The sequence below is a fragment of the Salminus brasiliensis genome, chromosome 2 (assembly GCF_030463535.1).
Source record: "Salminus brasiliensis chromosome 2, fSalBra1.hap2, whole genome shotgun sequence".
NCBI classification, from domain to species: Eukaryota; Metazoa; Chordata; class Actinopteri; order Characiformes; family Bryconidae; genus Salminus; species Salminus brasiliensis.
Window position 1 is genome coordinate 56372236 of NC_132879.1, and position 17830 is coordinate 56390065.

Below are 17830 nucleotides of genomic sequence, written 5' to 3' on the forward strand. Positions count from 1 at the left end.
TCAAAAAGGCAGGGTAAGGTTCAGAGGGAGTATTTCATGTCGCAACTGATTTTTAGGCAGGGTGGTCTGTTGGGTGCCATTTAGGGGAAATGTCACTTCATTCCAGTGTATTGCAGCTCCCAAGTTCAAAGTAGCTGAGTACGGGGAAATAGTCAAGAAGAACGGTGCAGGCGAAAAGACTCCCAGCTGTGAGTGATTTGTTACTGATTTAATATAAAGCATTTAAAAATATTTATTGTTGCTATGTCTTACCACAGTATCAGTAATATCAGTAAAGCAGCAGCACTGAAATACATCTAAATACACTGGGGTAAATCTCCTGAAGATGTGCTGTTGATGCATTACTGACATTCAGTCTATTAGGCAGATTCACCATAATTATCACTAAGCCTGGCCCTGAGCCTAACCTTAGGTTCAACCTCCACCATAATCCTAACCTCAACCTGAAACCAAATCCTAACCTCAACTCTGTACCTATCCCTAAATCCTAATCTTGACCCTATCCTCAACCCAAAACCTAACCCTAATCCTAACCTTAAATTGAACCTCAACCTGAAATCTAAACCTAATCTAAACCCAAAACCTAATTCTAACCCTCGCCTTGGCCCTAATTCTGACTCTAAAGTTACTTTTAACATAAGTCCAAACCCTAACCCTATCCTTAACCCAAAACCTAATCCTAATCCTTACCTTAAATTGAACCTCAATCTGAAACCTAACCCTTACCTTAAATCTATCCCCAACCCTAATCTTGACCTTAACCTCAACCCAAAACCTAATCCAAACCCTAATTCTGCTCCTAATCTTGACCTTAACCTCAACCCAAAACCCAAATCCAAACCCTAATTCTGCTCCTAATCTTGACCTTAACCTCAACCCAAAACCCAAATCCAAACCCTAATTCTGCTCCTAATCTTGACCTTAACCTCAACCCAAAACCCAAATCCAAACCCTAATTCTGCTCCTAATCTTAATCTTATCCTCAACCCAAAACCTAATCTGAACCCTATTTCTGCTCCTAATCTTAATCCTATCCTTAACCCAAAACCAAACCCTTACCTTAAATCTATACCTAATCCTAATCTTGACCTTAACCTCAACCCAAAACCTAACCCAAACCCTAATTATAATCTAATCCTAACCCCCATCCTGGCCCTAATCCAGACTGGTGTCAGCAGCATGTCTTCTCAGGTGAAGATCTACAGGTGTGAGCAGGGACTTTCCAAATAGTGAAGTGGAAACTACTGAAGTGAGCAGATTACACACTAATGCTAATCACAGCTCATTAATTACACAGTTCATTAAAAGCCTCCTGATCATCTATGAACTGTTCTCACCTCCATTTGGAACAGTGGTATCTAACACTTCTCCTGGAGACCCACCTTCCTGCAGGTTTTTACTCCAACCCAAATCTCACACACATCTAATCCAGCCAATCAAGGACTTCTGAAGGCAGTAATTAAAGGGATCAGGTTTGATGGATTAGGGTTGGAGCCCACTGGTTTGGGGGCTTCAGTAGGAAGTAGTTTTCCATCAGAGCGTCTTTTTCTGGAACATCTTTGAAGGCATCAATATTTCTCCACTAAAACTGTCTGAAGTCATGACTGCTCACACTGAGGATATGTGAACTCAGATGGCCTCCAGGCTTTTTCTCAAGCCTCCTTAAATCATATTCCTTATTTTTTTTTCTCAAAACTACAGATCACTGAGGAAAAAACTCTCAAACGCCAGAGGATGAAAAAAATGATGAGTCTCTATGGATTAAGAGTGTCAGCTAAGCAGATAAATACTCTAATGCAAAGCGCTATGATCCCTGGGAGGTTCTTCAGGGAGGGACATCATGGGTCTCGCTGAGAAACGCGATAAACACATCCCATAATTCCTTTCAGACAACCTTGAAACCTTCCCAAGGGCACGCTCACCAAAAGGTGGAAAAAGATCTCTCCTGGCAGTGTGTGTGTGTGTGTGTGTGTGTGTGTGTGTGTGTGTGTGTCTTTCTGAAGGCTTTTAGCAACCAACTGTCAACATGTCTCTGTTCTGGAAAGTGCTCTAACTCAGTGCTCTCCTCAGGCTTTATTGGAAGCTCATGTGCAGCCAGATCCATGTCAATGTATCAGTCAGTGAACACAACCAGCTGACATGAGCAGCCCCATGCAAAACATTTAATATTTGGAATATATCAACAATATATTGCAATAAACTCCATTTGCATTTGGGATTTATCTTGGTACAGATGCCCCAAAAAAGGGAAAGAAAAGTTCATATTTATATAAGATACATAAAATACACAACAAATAAATAACTACATTACTGGTCACTATTGGTAATATAATGTGGCCACAATATATTGAGGCCACAAGATGTAGAGAGATATCTAAAATACACTACTAACGAAATAATCTTTTGCAAAATAATAGTAAGCAACTGCAAAAAGCTACTGATTCAGCAAGATAAATTATTAAGGCCAAAAAATTATAAATTGGGGCCACAAGATAACAAATTGAGGCAACAAGATAATATATTGAGGTCACAAAATAACATATTAAGATGACAAGAGTCTAAAATATTATATATTGAGGCTATGAAATAATAAAGGCAGCTAGATAATTTATAGAAATGACAAGATAATATATTGAGGCCATGAGATGATATATTGAGGCCACAAAATAATATATTGATGCCACAAGATAATGTATTGAGGCCATAATGCATTGATGCCACAAAATAATATATTGATGCCACAAGATAATGTATTGAGGCCATAATGCATTGATGCCACAAAATAATATATTGAGGCCACAAGATAATGTATTGAGGCCACAAGATGATATATTGAGGCCACAAGATAATATATTGAGGCTATGAGATGATATTTTGAGGCCACAAGATAATATACTGAGGTCATGAGAAAATAAATTGAGGACATAATGCATTGATGCCACAAAATAATATATTGAGGCCACAAGATAATGTATTGAGGCCACAAGATGATATATTGAGGCCACAAGATAATATACTGAGGCTATGAGATGATATATTGAGGCCACAAGATAATATACTGAGGTCACGAGAAAATAAATTGAGGACATAATGCATTGATGCCACAAAATAATATATTGAGGCCACAAGATAATGTATTGAGGCCACAAGATGATATATTGAGGCCACAAGATAATATACTGAGGCTATGAGATGATATATTGAGGCCACAAGATAATATACTGAGGTCACAAGAAAATAAATATAGGACATAATGCACTGATGCCACAAAATAATAAATTGGGGCCACAAGATAATGTATTGAGGCCACAAGATAATAGATATTTTGTGGCCTAAATATATATTATCTTGTGGCCGTACCTTAATATTACATGAACATTAATGTGTCCTTAGGGGAACACAGGGTAAACTGCTATACTGTAAATACTGTAAATTCTGTCACTCGCGTAGATTTAGACACCAAATACAGTTAAAACCTCTGTAACATGAAAACACACGTGTTCTAGTGTCATTAAAATACCAATTTCACTGCATTTACTACGTGAATTCGGCCAGGGCACTGAATATGTCACATAAATCTGCGGTTAATCTGCTTTGCATCATTAAATGGACATCACATTAATGCTGCAAATAGTCCTGAGGGAGTAAGTTGATGGGACGGAGCAGGCAAACGTAGGCATTTCAATCTTAATATAGGCCTAGATTACGCAGCTCATCTGCTGTCCGTGAGATGGAGGAGGTGGTGTGTGACAAGCCTGCCACATGAATTCACCGCACACTTGCTCGCGCTGCCTTTTCGGAAGCAGCTCGACCACCTACCAGTACACCGGCAAAGAGTGAATGGAGAGGACTCAGTAACCACAGCCCAGTTCACACCGCAGACACACACACCTGTACCTCACACAGGTAAAGGTGCTCTCCACTGCACACTCGCAGCAGCATTAGATTAGAGAACAGAAAGGCTCGCTTGATTAATGGTTAAACATTCAGATGGAGGTCTAAGGCCACCTAGTGGAGATAATTGAAGCTAACAATCACACTCTTAAAAATAAAGACGGCAGCAGACAGCTCGGCTGCTAGTTTCCAGGGTTTTGGGTTGAGGTAACTGTCTGAAGGACATTTTTGGAATGTCATGGCTTAAAGGTTATCAATCCAAACTGGAGTTGAAAAGGCACGGTGTATTTATACTGTAGGTACATTATTAAATTCTTACTGTCCTTTTTTAAATTGTACTTTTAAAGTACTTTAGTAGCAAAGTACAGCATAATGTTATAAATGTCCTAAACTCCTGCCTACTTACCTCCTTTATTCTTTCCCTTACCCACCCCAAGACCAAAGGTTTGGGCATCACTGACTTCTAAAACAATAAACTCGGTTAAATTCAAGCCTCAAACACTACATACTAACTACAATACTGGTTACTAATTAATAAAGATAATATAGTATATTAAGACAATAAGATAATGTTGAGGGCTGTAACATCATATATTAAAGCCAAAAGATGAGGGTTAAAGATAATATATTGAGGCTAAAAGACAACATATTGATGCCACAAGATACTATATTGATGCCACAAGATACTATATTGAGGCCATGAGATAATATATTGAGGTTACAAGATACTATATTAAGACCATAAGATTGATTGAGGCTATAACATCATATATTAAAACCACAAGATAATGTATTGAGGCCATGAGATAATAAAATGAGTATTAAAGATAGTATATTGAGGCTAAATGACAACATATTGAGGCCACAAGATACTATATTAAGGCCATGAGATTATATATTGAGGCCACAAGATAATATATTGAGGCCATGAGATAATATATTGAGGCCATGAGATAATATATGGAGGTTACAAGATAATATATTGAGGTCATCAAATAATATATTAAAGCCTAAATATAATATATTATGACCACAAGATAATATATTGAGGTCATCAAATAATATATTGTGGCCACAAGATAGTATATTGAGGTTATATTGAAGATACTATATTAAGACCTTATACATTAACATTATAAATTAAGGTCACAAGATAATGGATTGAGACCTCTAGATAATATATTGAGGCCGTTAGATTACATATTAAGTCCACAAGATAATGTATTGAGGCCATGAGATAATATATTGAGGTTACAAGATAATATATTGAGGCCACAAAATAATAAATTGAGGTGATGAGATAATATATTGAAGCCAAAAGACAATATATTGTGACCACAAGATAATATATTGCGGTCATCAAATAATATATTGAGGCCACAAGACAATATATTGAGGTTACAAGATAATATATCAAGGTGATGAGATAATATATTAAAGCCAAAACATAATATATTGTGACCACAAGATAATATATTTAGGTCATCAAATAATATATTGAGGCCTTAAGATAATATATTGAGGATACAAAATAATATATTGAGGTCATCAAATAATATATTGAGGTCATCAAATAATATATTAAGACCACAAGATAATGTATTGAGGCCATGAGATAATATATTGAGGCTTAAAGATTATATATTTAGGCTAAAAGACAATATATTGAGGCCATGAATTAATTTAATCATGCTACAAGATAATATGTTGAGGTCATGAGATAACTGTTGAATATTATGATTGAATATGTACAGTACCGACACCCCCAGATGCTCATCTGTGAAGACACTCTGTAGAGGTTGCGTCCATCACTCAGCCTTCATTCACTCAGAGGATGAAGACTAGCAGACTAGCGAGTGAATGCATCTTTGTGATTACACGAGCGCCCGGGGTGATCTGGGGATAATCATTGATTACGCAACACAGAGAGGAAATCCTGTTCCTACTGTGACAGGTCAGAAGTCACCAGCAGGGGAGTAGCTTACATTATTGCTCATGCAGACCCTGCCTGGACATGTTCAAAGGTCACTGGCTGGACTGTGATGTACTGTGGTGGTGAAACAAGCTTTAGGTACCACACCGTACCATGGACTACTGCAGCAATACTGAAAACACTGACCCCTTCCACAAGAGCAGGCCAACCGAAATGCAGCAGAAGGATCCTTGGACAGGAGAAATACCACCATCCAGCCATAACATTAGTACCACTGGTACCACTGACTGGTGAAGTGAAAAAAACATTGAGTATCCTCAATTCTGACAAGTGGTGGATCTACATATCAGGCAGCAGGTGAACAGTGATCAGTTCTTGAAGGTGATGTTGGTGTTAAAAGCAGGAGAAATGGACAAGCGTAAGAATCTGAGACACTTTGACAAGAAGAACCAACTGTGAGGTTCTAGACAATGACTGGGTCATCAGAACATCTCCACCAAAACATCAGTGGGGGTGTTCCTGGTATGCAGTGGTCAGTATCTACCAAAAGTGCTCCTAAGAATGACAACCAGTTGACCAGTGACGCGTATACAACGCAATATTGACAAAAGTAATGGGACACCTGCTCATTCATTTTTAGTTTCTCCTGCTTTTGTTGGAGTATCTGTTTCTTCTGTCCAGAGAAGATGAAGGCTTTCTACTAGATTTTGGACTGGAGCATTGCTGTGAGGATTTGACTGCATTCAGCGACAAGAGCTGAGTTAGTGAGGTCAGCTGAGTTAGTGATGATCACCACCCTACTTCAGTATTCCCAACTCCCCACCTTATCCCAAAAGTAGTGGATGGAGCACCACCATCATCATCATCATTCCAGAGAACACAGTCCCACTCAATGCTGGGGGGCTTTATATATACCCCTCTATAGCTCACGCCTGGCATTAGGCAGCATGATGCCAATAGGTTCATGATGTTGAGTCCTATTCTATTGGCAGCACTTCTCTACAGGGACTAGAGAAGCTGTGTGTGTGTCTGTGCATTTGCACATCTGTGTCAGAAATTGGTGCAGCTTAAAGTAGCCGAATGCATTCATTAGAAGGGGTGTCCACAAATATTTGGACACCCCAAATAGGGTGTATATATCAAAATGCATCATCATCTGACCTGCGCAGGATTTTACAATAGAGCCTAACCTGTAGCCTTAGTTCTGCTATGACCTCTGCCTCTCTCTCTCTCTCTCTCTCTCGCTCTCTCTCTGAGATCTGGCTTAGATCTGGCTCACTGTGAGGTGGGGTGGGGGGTGTTTGAGGTGGGGTCATGTCCACCTTCCCTCTGGCAGCTGAGGGCACTTAACTTCCGTACTGGCTAGTCACCGGCCCGAGGGAGAGTGTCCTCTTTGTGTGCCGGACTGGGAGATAAAAGAGAGGAAGACAGGATGTATTACGCAACAGCAGAGAGAGAGCCATTTTTTTCTCCAGGCCCAGTGATCTGAGAGAGCAGGAATAAAGGAAAGATGGAGGGATGGAGAGAGAGACGCTCACACTGCCACGGGTCTAATGGTACACTCAGGGCTGCAGTGACGGAGGCCCAGACTACAGCGACAGAGGCTCACAGAAACAGGAGAGTGCAGGAGCTTCAGGGCCAGCTGACATGTCAACTCCCATGATTAGAGGAAGAGACAGAAGAGAGCGATTGGGGCTGAGGTGTACGACGGCCTGTCAAACAAACCATTGCCTAAAACGAAGCAAAGTGAAGTTAGCACTACTTTACGTCTCTGTATTTGGGAACGACGTGAGGATGAGTACATTAGCGGTGAGGGGTTTTGAAAGCTCACACACAAAAACAAGCATCAACGCCGAGGGCGTTTCCTCTTCCACAAGAAAATGTGTCCGGGACCGTGAATTCAGTCAACCACAGCGAATTCTGTATACACTACATGGACAAAAGTATTGGGACACCTGCTCCTTACACCTACAGGAGCTTGTATGACGTCCCATTCTAAACCCATAGGCATTATTAATAAGGAGCTGGTCCTCCTTTGCTCTCAGCTCCAACAGCAGCAGCAGGTCTGGAGCTCTGCAGTTATTGAGCTCAGCGCTCTGCCCTGACCCCACTCTGTAACTTGGTGTAACGTGGTGGCTGAGCTGCTCTCTGTGAGCTGTTCCTCTAAACGCTTCCACTGTTCAATAATAATAACACCACTCACAGCTGATGGAGGAAGATCTAGGAGGGAAGGTCTAAATTTCACCAGCTGACTTGTTGTTGCTGTTGTTGGTGCAGCGGTGTCTCCTATTACATACAGAACCACGCTGGAGTTCAGTGAGCTCTTCAGAACCTCCCGTTCTTTCACTGATGTGGGTAAGAAAGGAGGACTGCAGGGCTAGGGGCTTGATTTTATACCACTAGAGTGGCCAAAGGACTTAAAGGAACTCCTGAATTTAGTGATTAAGAGATGTGTCCCAATACTTTTGTCGGAGTAGTGTACCAGAGCTGTATCATTTTCTTGTCCATGAGTTTTATTGTTGTGTTTTGAGGATTGAAGACTTACATGGTTAAAAATGAAGGTTCTTCCGAGTGTTTCTAAAAGGATGGAGGTGGGAGACGACAGAGAGGAGGAAGGCAGTAGGCCTTTAGAAGAAGTAGAAGCACCAGGGGTCTGCTAGTGGTTGTCCCGCTTAGATTTGGCCTCGTGAGCTGTTTGCATATGCTGGGCAGGATTACACTGATCCAACTTAATGCCTAAGACCATGCAATCATTCATAACTACAGCGGGGATGGCGGTGGGCTGGCCTGGGACAAACCTACATCCCCCAGTCCCCCCGACACCATCTGTCCACCATGGGCCAGCCAGCCGGATTAACTTCGAGGAAGATGCCAAGGGTGGGAGCGTGTTGGAAGGGTGGTGGGTGGATGAGTGGGCGTTTGGTGGGTCATACACACATGCATGGCCTGGCGAAATGGTCACAATGGAAATGCCAGACCAGTGGAGAGCTCTGATTGCTCGCTCTGTGTTTGGCCTACAAACATCCGGCTAAGAGACCATGCTCACAATGGTAGTTTTGATCAAGTGTACATCCGGATTGAGTCTTTCAGGTAGAGACACTATATGGACAAAAGTATTGGGACATGTGTTTGTTCATTGCTTTTTCTGAAATTTAGAGGATATCCCGCTTTTGTTGGAGTATCTGTTTCTTCTGTCCAGAGAAGATGAAGGCTTTCTACTAGATTTTGGACTGGAGCACTGCTGTGAGGATTTGATTGCATTCAGCAACAAGAGCTGAGTTAGTGAGGTCAGGATGTTGAATGATGATCACCACCCTACTCTCAGTATCCCCAGCTCCCCACCTTATCCCAAAAGTAGTGGATGGAGCACCACCATCATCATCATCATTCCAGAGAACACAATCCCATTCAATGCTGGGGGGATTTAAATATACCCCTCTATAGCCCACGCCTGGCATTAGGCAGCATGGCGCCAATAGGTTCATGATGTTGATCTGCTCCAGTGAGGCCTATTCTATTGCCAGTATTTCTCTACTGGCACTAGAGAAGCTGTCTGTGTGTGTGTGTCTGTGCATTTGCACATCTGTGTCAGCAATTGGTGCAGCTTAAAGTAGCCGAATGCATTCATAAGAAGGGGTGTCCACAAATATATTGGGACGTGTTCGCACATTGCTTTTTCTGAAATGTAGGGGATATCCTGCTTTTATTGGAGTAACGAAAGGTTTTTAGAGGAAAATGGTTCCTTAAAGGTTCCTCAAAGAACCTCAGGAGGTTCCTCCACAGTTTCAAATTGAAGAACCACCAAAAGTTCCTCAAGGAACGTATACTTTTAGCAGTATACCAAGGCAGACACCATCTGAATCCCCCATCTCTCACAGCCTTCTCCCAAACCATCATAAGGCATAGGAACCACTTAGCCAAGCAAAGAACCATTCAAGCCTTCAGATGGTTCCTCAAGTTAATATGATTCGTTATAAAACCAAATATTGACCAAATAACCCTTGAAGAACCCTTTAGAATGCTTCTAAACAACATCAAGAAGGGTTCCACCATTGTGCAATATCAGAAACCCTTTCTTAGTATCAAATTGGATCATATTTGCTAAGAGTGCAAGACCAGGATTTCAGGATTTCTCTGAATTCCCAGCTCCATTTTTTAATCCCTTCATCCTCTCGCCGGTTTTCACTGTTATTTTCCACTGACTGCATCTTCTACACTTGTCTTAACGCTATGCTCAGAGTATGATCCTCCCTCATGAAAAGCACAGATTATTGAATGTATTTGTCCACAGATTCCATCCGAAATTTTGAATATTTTCATTTGTCTCTGTTTTCTCAGATCTCACGAGAGACGGAGACGCCAGGGACGCTCGGCCATCACCGCAGCAGACTCTTCAGACCCATCTAACACCCATTTAGAAACCTGTGCCTTCGAGAAATCAAGCCCCTCTAGGAATATCTGGTTTTAAGGTGTACAGAATACACACAAACACACACACCACTGCCCTCAATATAGCGACGGATACCGCTGATGACTCCAGTTCTGCTGCCTCTCTGCGAAAACTGGACGAGGACCATCTGAGCTGGCGTTCCCTCTTGCTGGAGAGTCCTGAACTCGAGTCGGTGTGCGGCGATTGACATCATATCAGAGGAGACCCCTCTCTGTGCAATATCAGTCAATATTAGTGTGAAGTCGTCATGTGGAAGTAGATTATGGATGACTGTGCTTCAGTCACTTTATTTTTGTAATGCGTTTTTCCTAATTTCTATTTTTCTAAGGTGAAATTTCCCTCCCATTGAGCGACTAAGGACAAGCCCCAAGCACACTGTGGAGGTGAGACGCTCCGCATAAGGCTTGAGGGAGGAAAAAGCCCTCATTTCGTAAACCAGGGCAAAAGCCATAGCATATCTACTCTACCACGAATACGAGTGACTGGGGTTAACTGCTGAACTGGGCTCAGGCCGGTTTCCAGTTAAGCTTCCACTGTTAGACTGAGTACAGGTGTAAGAGCATGTAGGCTAAAGCTTGAGCTACAATATATTTTCAAATGTTTGTGGACACCCCTGCTAATGAATGCAACCATTGCTAACACAGATGTGCAAACATACAGCTTGTCTAGGCCCTGTAGAGAAGTACTGCCAACAGAATAGGACTCTCTGGAGCAGGTAATACATAACATGACCCTATTGGCACCATACTGCCTAATGCCAGGTGTGGGCTAGAGGGGTATAAATAAAGCCCCCCAGCATTGATCTGTGGAGCAGTGGAAGAACTGTGTCCTGTGGAATGATGAATGGTGATCATCCATCCAACATCCTGACCTCACTAACGCTCTTGCCCAGGTGGGCGTGGGCTCTGAGTGGGTTTGTACATGCGTTATTACTGGAACCCAGTTGGGCTTTCTAAATGAGCCCCATCGTTACAGCCCACCTTAATCTCATGAGGGTCCCATCAACCCAGATGGAACCCATGTTTAACACTTCCTGGGTTCACTGAACCTGGTGGGACCCTGGTGGACATCCACATGGCCAAACTGTTCAGGTTCCCGGTTGGGCTAACCATACAGACCACACTTGGGCATGTCATATAGGGGTCGCTGAATGCAATCAAATCCTCACAGCAATGCTCCATCCTACAAATTCTAGTAGAAACCCTTTCTATCTAGACAGTAGAGACAGTTACTCCAACAAAAGCCAAAAGCAGGATCAACTTTCTTTAACACCCTTAAATTCGGAATAACAGTGAATAAGCAGATGTCCCAATACTTTTGTCCATATAGTGTAGCTCCATCAGGTCACTGCAGTTTACTAAAGTAGTAAGCGACTCTGCCTATGCGTGGCCTGTTTCTTCAGCTGTTATGGAATTGATCTCCTGCATATCAAGGCATTATTGTCGAGTGTGTGTGTGTGTGTGTGTGTGAGAGAGAGAGTTAGAGAGAGAGATGATGCCTGACAGCACGGAGGTTTACACACAGACTGTTGGTTACATTTTGACCTGACCTCTTTACCTGCGATTGTGAACATGTGATACTTCTCCTATAAGCTGCTATCCTTGTACTGTGTGCTCTGAAGATATCCAGCCTTATTCCTGAAGAAACCCCCCATCCCCCAAAACGACCCCCCCCCCCCCCCCATGGACATTCTTCAGTTACGTAATTCCTCCAAAATCTATACTGTTCTACAGAAGGACAATCTGCATAAAGCAAACACACAAGTGGGATTTCAGGGGCGTGGAGGGAACTGTTGCACTGAGAAACTCAGAAACCAGTGCTAAGCCTCTCTGGCCAGCATACTCACTGGCCACTTTATTAGAAACATCTGCATTGCAAGCTTTACCATCTTAAAAATGAAGGTGTTAGAAAAGGTTCTTTGAGCGATGCCATAGGAGAGACATTTTTATAAAGAAGAGGTCCAAATATTTGTGGACACCCCTTCCAATGAATGCATTTAGCTACTTTAAGTTGCACCCATTGCTGACACAGATGTGCAAATGCACACACACAGCTCATCTAGTCCCTGTAGAGAAGTACTGCCAATAGAATAATTAGGACTCTCTGGAGCAAATAAACGCAGAGCCTGCCCAAGGCATACTCGATTTACATGGTTGCTTAGGGCCCCATCGCCATTAGGGGGCCCCCAAGAGCACCAAGATATCATAATTAAAAAATACATATTTTATATTAATGTATTTTCATAGTTAGGACACCGATACTAGGTTAATCGATTTCTGCTGCTGCCACTGTTGGGCAAATATGCGCTGCTTGGGTGGTGGATAAAGGCCCGGAGGCTTCAGCGTATTATGCAATATCTCTCTTTCCCTATAGAATAATGAAGCATTTGGTGCCGAGGTGGTGGAATAGGGCGCCCCAAATGAAAATCTGCTTAGGGCTCCATGAAGGCTTGGGCCCCCCTTGATAAATGTGTACCTGGTGGCACCATGCTGCCTAATGCCAGGTGTGGGCTAGAGGGGTATAAAGCCCCCCAGCATTGAGCTGGTGGGAATGATGAGGTGGGGTGGTGATCATCATCCAACATCCTGACCTAACTAACGCTCTGGTGGCTGAATGCAATCAAACCCTCACAGCAATGCTGCTCCAAAATCAAGTAGAAAGCCTTCTTCTCAGTTACTCCAACAAAAGCAGGATCAGCTCTTTTTAATAGCCTGGATTTCAGAAGAAACAATGAATGAGCAGGTGTCCCAATACTTTTGTCCATATAGTGAATCTCACAAAAGTGGTTGTTTCATGGCATCGCCCAAAGTACCATTTGTAGCACCTTCATTTTTAAGAGTCTACTTGCTAAAGATCTGGCTGCCCATCTGACTGTAGCCCATCTGTTCTGACCTATGCTGAGGTCGGTCCACCACTCCAGTAACATCTGGTCAACAAAGGTGCTGTGGTCAGAAATGGACCAGTGATGAATGGAGTAGGTGGTGCATAACAACAGATGGACTGCAGTTTGCTACTGTACACCTATCAGTGGCCATGAGGTGAAGTACAAGTGGAAGTGAGATGTGTTTCCAATAAAGTGGCCACATGGGGGTTTAAAGGGAAAGTCCACCAATATTTCAGTAATATTTCAGCAGAAGGGTTTGGGGTGAAGCACTGGAAAGAAATCTACAGACCCTGAATTTGTTTAACACTGGTGATGGGAGTCTCAGGGGTATAGGTAAAGTTACTATCCAAAATAAACATGGGTTTTACACCAATCAGCCATAACATTAGTACCACTTGTGCCTCCACAAGGCCTCTGAAGGCGTCCTGCTGTGGTATCTGTGACCCCAAGACTAACTAACGTTAGCAGCAGATCCTTTAATAAGTCCTGCAAGTTGTGAGGTGGGCGGGGCCTCCAGGAGCATCAATGAGCCGTAGGTGCCCATGACCCTTGTGGCTGGTTGACCGGTTGCCCTTTCTTGCAGCACTTTTGGTAGGTACTGACCTATCACTGCATACCAGGAACACCCCACAGGACCTGCTCCAGATGTTTTGGAGATGTTCTAAAGACCCAGTCATTGTCTAGAACCTAATATTGTGAGGTGGGCGGGGCCTCAAGGAGCATCAGTGAGCCTTAGGTGCCCATGACCCTTGTGGTTGGTTCACCAGTTGCCCTTTCTTGCAGCTCTTTTGGTAGGTACTGACCTATCACTGCATACCAGGAACACCCCACAGGACCTGCTACTGATGTTTTGGAGATGTTCTGATGACCCAGTCATTGTCTAGAACCTAATATGTAGATCCCACCTGTCAGTGGTGCTAATGTTATGGCTGATCTCTGTATATGTAATGTAATGTCAGGCATGGTATTTATTAACCATTTCCTACAGTAACGTTCTCTGAGGGAGCTTCTAGAGGCGCCAACGTCTTCAGACGTCCAGACTGACTGACCTTCACCACCAATGTGGACAATTCTGATCTGTAAAGCAAGTGGAATTTCCTTTTAAACCCAATGGCAGATCCAGTCGGCCCCTTCGTTATCACGAACTGCACTTCTTCAACGTGTTACCTTCATTACACTCACCGATCAAGTGTTGCTTACTCACACCGTCCTCATTCTGTTCTGTGGACCTTCACGGAGGAGAGACTGTCAGAACAGGAACCTCTGGAGACTAGAGATGGAGGCCGTCAGGAACCTCACCGAGCTTTCTGAACCGAATACACAGCCACCGCTGGTCTTTACACACGTGCGCGTCTTCTACTGTTTCAGTGTCGTGAGCGTGAGTCCGGCCTAGTCGCTGGGATTCCTTCTTTCCTTCCCAATCGAACTCCGAAAGAAGGGTGTAGAGTGAAGTGTGTGTGTGAGAGAGTTGTGTGTGGAGCGGCCCGTGTTCAACAAGTACCTTTATTAGCCTCCCTCCTGGACGCCCTGACGCCCTGACACCCTTACACCCTTACACCCCAGGAAAAAAAAAAAAACGAAGCTGCCAAATTGGTCTGCGCCAAATTGCTGACGTTTTCTTTATGTGACCTGTTTAAGTGTTTCACATGTTTCAGCCTCATCCCTTTAAATGTTATGGTGTGTTTTTAAGGGTAAACCTATTTGTTAAATTGTTGATATATTGAGAACAATATGAGAGTGAATCAATCAAAATAAAGGATAGTACGTCATTTAAAGGTTCTGTTGGTGATGTAATATATGGTACCTAACGAGCTAAGAACGGAGGACCACTAAGGCCCACTCCATCACCAAAAGTTTGTGGACACCCCTTCTAATGAATGAATTCAGCTTTTTTGCTGACACAGATGTGCAAATAGACACACACCGCTTGTCTAGTCCCTGTAGAGACGCACTGCCAATAGAATAGGACTCTCTGGAGCAGATAAATAAACCTGATGAGCCTATCGGCACCATGCTGTCTAATACCAGGCGTGGGCTATAGAGGGGTATGTATAAAGCCCCCCAGCAGCATTGAGCTGTGGAGCAGTGGAAGAACTGTGCTCTTTGGAATGATGAATGGTGGTGGAGCTCCATCCAGTACTTTTGGGATAAATTGGGGAGTTGGGAAGCTCCTGTCGCTGAATGCAATCAAATCCTCACAGCAGTGCTCCGTCAAAATCTAGTAGAAAGCCTTCTTCCTCGACAGTAGAGACAGTTACTCCAACAAAAGCAGAATCAGCTCTTTTTAATGGCTTTGATTTTTGAAGAAACAATGAACGAGCAGGTGTCCCAATACTTTTGTCCATTTATTATATGTTTTCAGATGTTTGCCTAAGGCTAGAGAAGTGAGCTCGGGACCAGAAGGTTGCTGGTTTGATTCCCAGGATGAAGTGCTTAAAACTGGCCTCTAGTCGTGGCATTTATAAGGGTTTTGGGCCGACGCCAAAGACTCACTGACCCAAATCCACAGCGCCATCTGCTGGACACCTCAGCCCTAAACCTAAAAGTTGTCCAACCTCACTTTTCTTACATCTCAAATGTTCTTGGTGCTCAAGCAGGTCCAGAATCAATTGCAATAGGACATCTTACAACCCTGAAATGATCACCTGTACTGACAGGTGTGGAGGTTGACTCACTACGGGTCACAGAGGGGTCTCAAGTGCAGTATCTCAGGTACTGTTTCCTTGACTCTGTGAACTTGTCCTGGAGGAACTTTCAGTAAGGTCTTTTAAACAGGCTCTGCACCCCCTGCAGAAGGAGAGGGTCCATTAATGGCATTGGTACACAAGAGGCCAACCAGATCAACCAGCAGCTGATGATGGATGACTAGAGCTTCTAGTGAAGCTAGAGGTTCAGCTCAAGGGCTAAACCATTGACAGTTAGTCTATCTGTGTGACAGCAGTACAGGTTAAATCCTAAATCTGAATATACAACACCTTCATGATTAGAATGATTAAAATACTGTAAATCTAAAGCATAAACCAACCCGAACCAAAGACGAAAAGACTACTGCGTAGCTCCGCCCCCTGTTCTACAACATTTAAATTATTTAACACTGTAATTAATGCTGGGTTGTTGTTTATTTCAAGTTTAAGAAGCATAACCATCAAGACCTATCAATCATATTTGTCAATAAGGCACTGTCACACTACAAATACTGGAACATAACATTTTAAAAATCTATATTTATGGATTTAAATCGTATTTTGGAATTCTTATCTTCTAAAAATGTATTATCTGGTCTAACAACAAATCAAAACACCTGTTTTTCACCTGTTATTTAAGACAGATGATAAAGAAAACACCACAAATGGCACCACACCAAGTTACAGTACCAGAAAAACGCTTCTATACATCATTCCTGACACATGAAATGTCCAATGAAAAACATGTATCTCACTCTTTGTCCATTTTTACTTTTCTCTATCTTTCGAACCCTGTACCTCTACTGTCCATTTTGTAAATAACTCAATGGATGAATAGACCAATAGAAATGCTCTAAGTTACTCTAAGTAATGAACTTTTACATAGACTTCCATTCAAAGTTCAGACCATTTTTAGACCACTTCTACTGTAAAATAGCCATTGTGGGGATGTTTTTCATTAGACAGAGATGAAATAGGAAATTAAATAATGTATGTTATGCTGTTATATTGAGTCCAATAGCCTTATTTCATTATATTATATTATATAATATTATATTATTATATGTCTCCACAATGGCTATTTTACAGGAGAAGGCAAAATATAAATATATATAATATAATATAATAAGGCTATTGGACTCAATATAACAGCATAACATACATTAGACAGAGATGAAATAGGAAATTAAATAATGTATGTTATGCTGTTATATTGAGTCCGAAAGCCTTATTATATTATATTATATTATATTATATTATTATATGTCTCCAATTATAAAAACATCCCAGTTCTATCTAACAGAGAAATAACAGAAATGCTATAATCTATAATATAAGAGGTTTTTCCTCAGAACAGTGAGAAAATTGACGTTAAAGTTGTTTATTTCAGGTAAAAAATCTAGATCAGAAGCTACATCTCTGCAATATCTTTCAATAATTCATTAGCAGAAATTTAACCAGAACAACAAGCTAATTGTGAGGTAGTTGAGGTTAAGGCCAATGTCATTGAGTTTACTCCATATTAGTATTTACTCACGTAACCAAGTCACTACTTGAGATATAAAAATATTGTGGCTAAAAGGTAGAATAGAAACAGCACATAGTATAAAAGTCAGGGTTGAAGTTATGGCCAAAAATTCCACTTACATTTTTAACATCTTAACCCAAATGTTCTGCATCATCCAAACCTGGAGCTACGTGGAGCTACGGGGCTGATGCAGCTAGCTAACAAGCAAACCTGAGCTACGAGGGTAACGCAGCTAATAACTGCGTTATTAAGTTAAATGAGTTAGCGTTATTCAATATGCAGCCTGTATCATCACACACCTGCTTCTTACAAAGTCATAAAGTCATTAAGTGACCTCAAATAGACTTACACATGCTGTTTCTGAGACTGCAAGACATACGATTGTTTATAAACAGAGAACAAAAAGTACAAAAACGTCGCTAAAATCGGTACTAGCAGCCATCTTTAAGACTTAGCC

The 17830-nt window shown here is 42.0% G+C and overlaps 1 protein-coding gene across 1 annotated transcript in view; it reads left to right on the top strand.

The window, feature by feature from the left end:
* The window catches only part of LOC140549527 (potassium voltage-gated channel subfamily A member 5), a 57553-nt gene extending 42840 nt beyond the window's left edge, over positions 1-14713 (top strand). Inside the window, exon 2 of the mRNA XM_072673240.1 lies at positions 10166-14713. The gene's annotated coding sequence lies outside the window, so the exon portion shown is untranslated. The remainder of the gene's footprint in view (positions 1-10165) is intronic.
* Positions 14714-17830: the final 3117 nt, after the last annotated feature.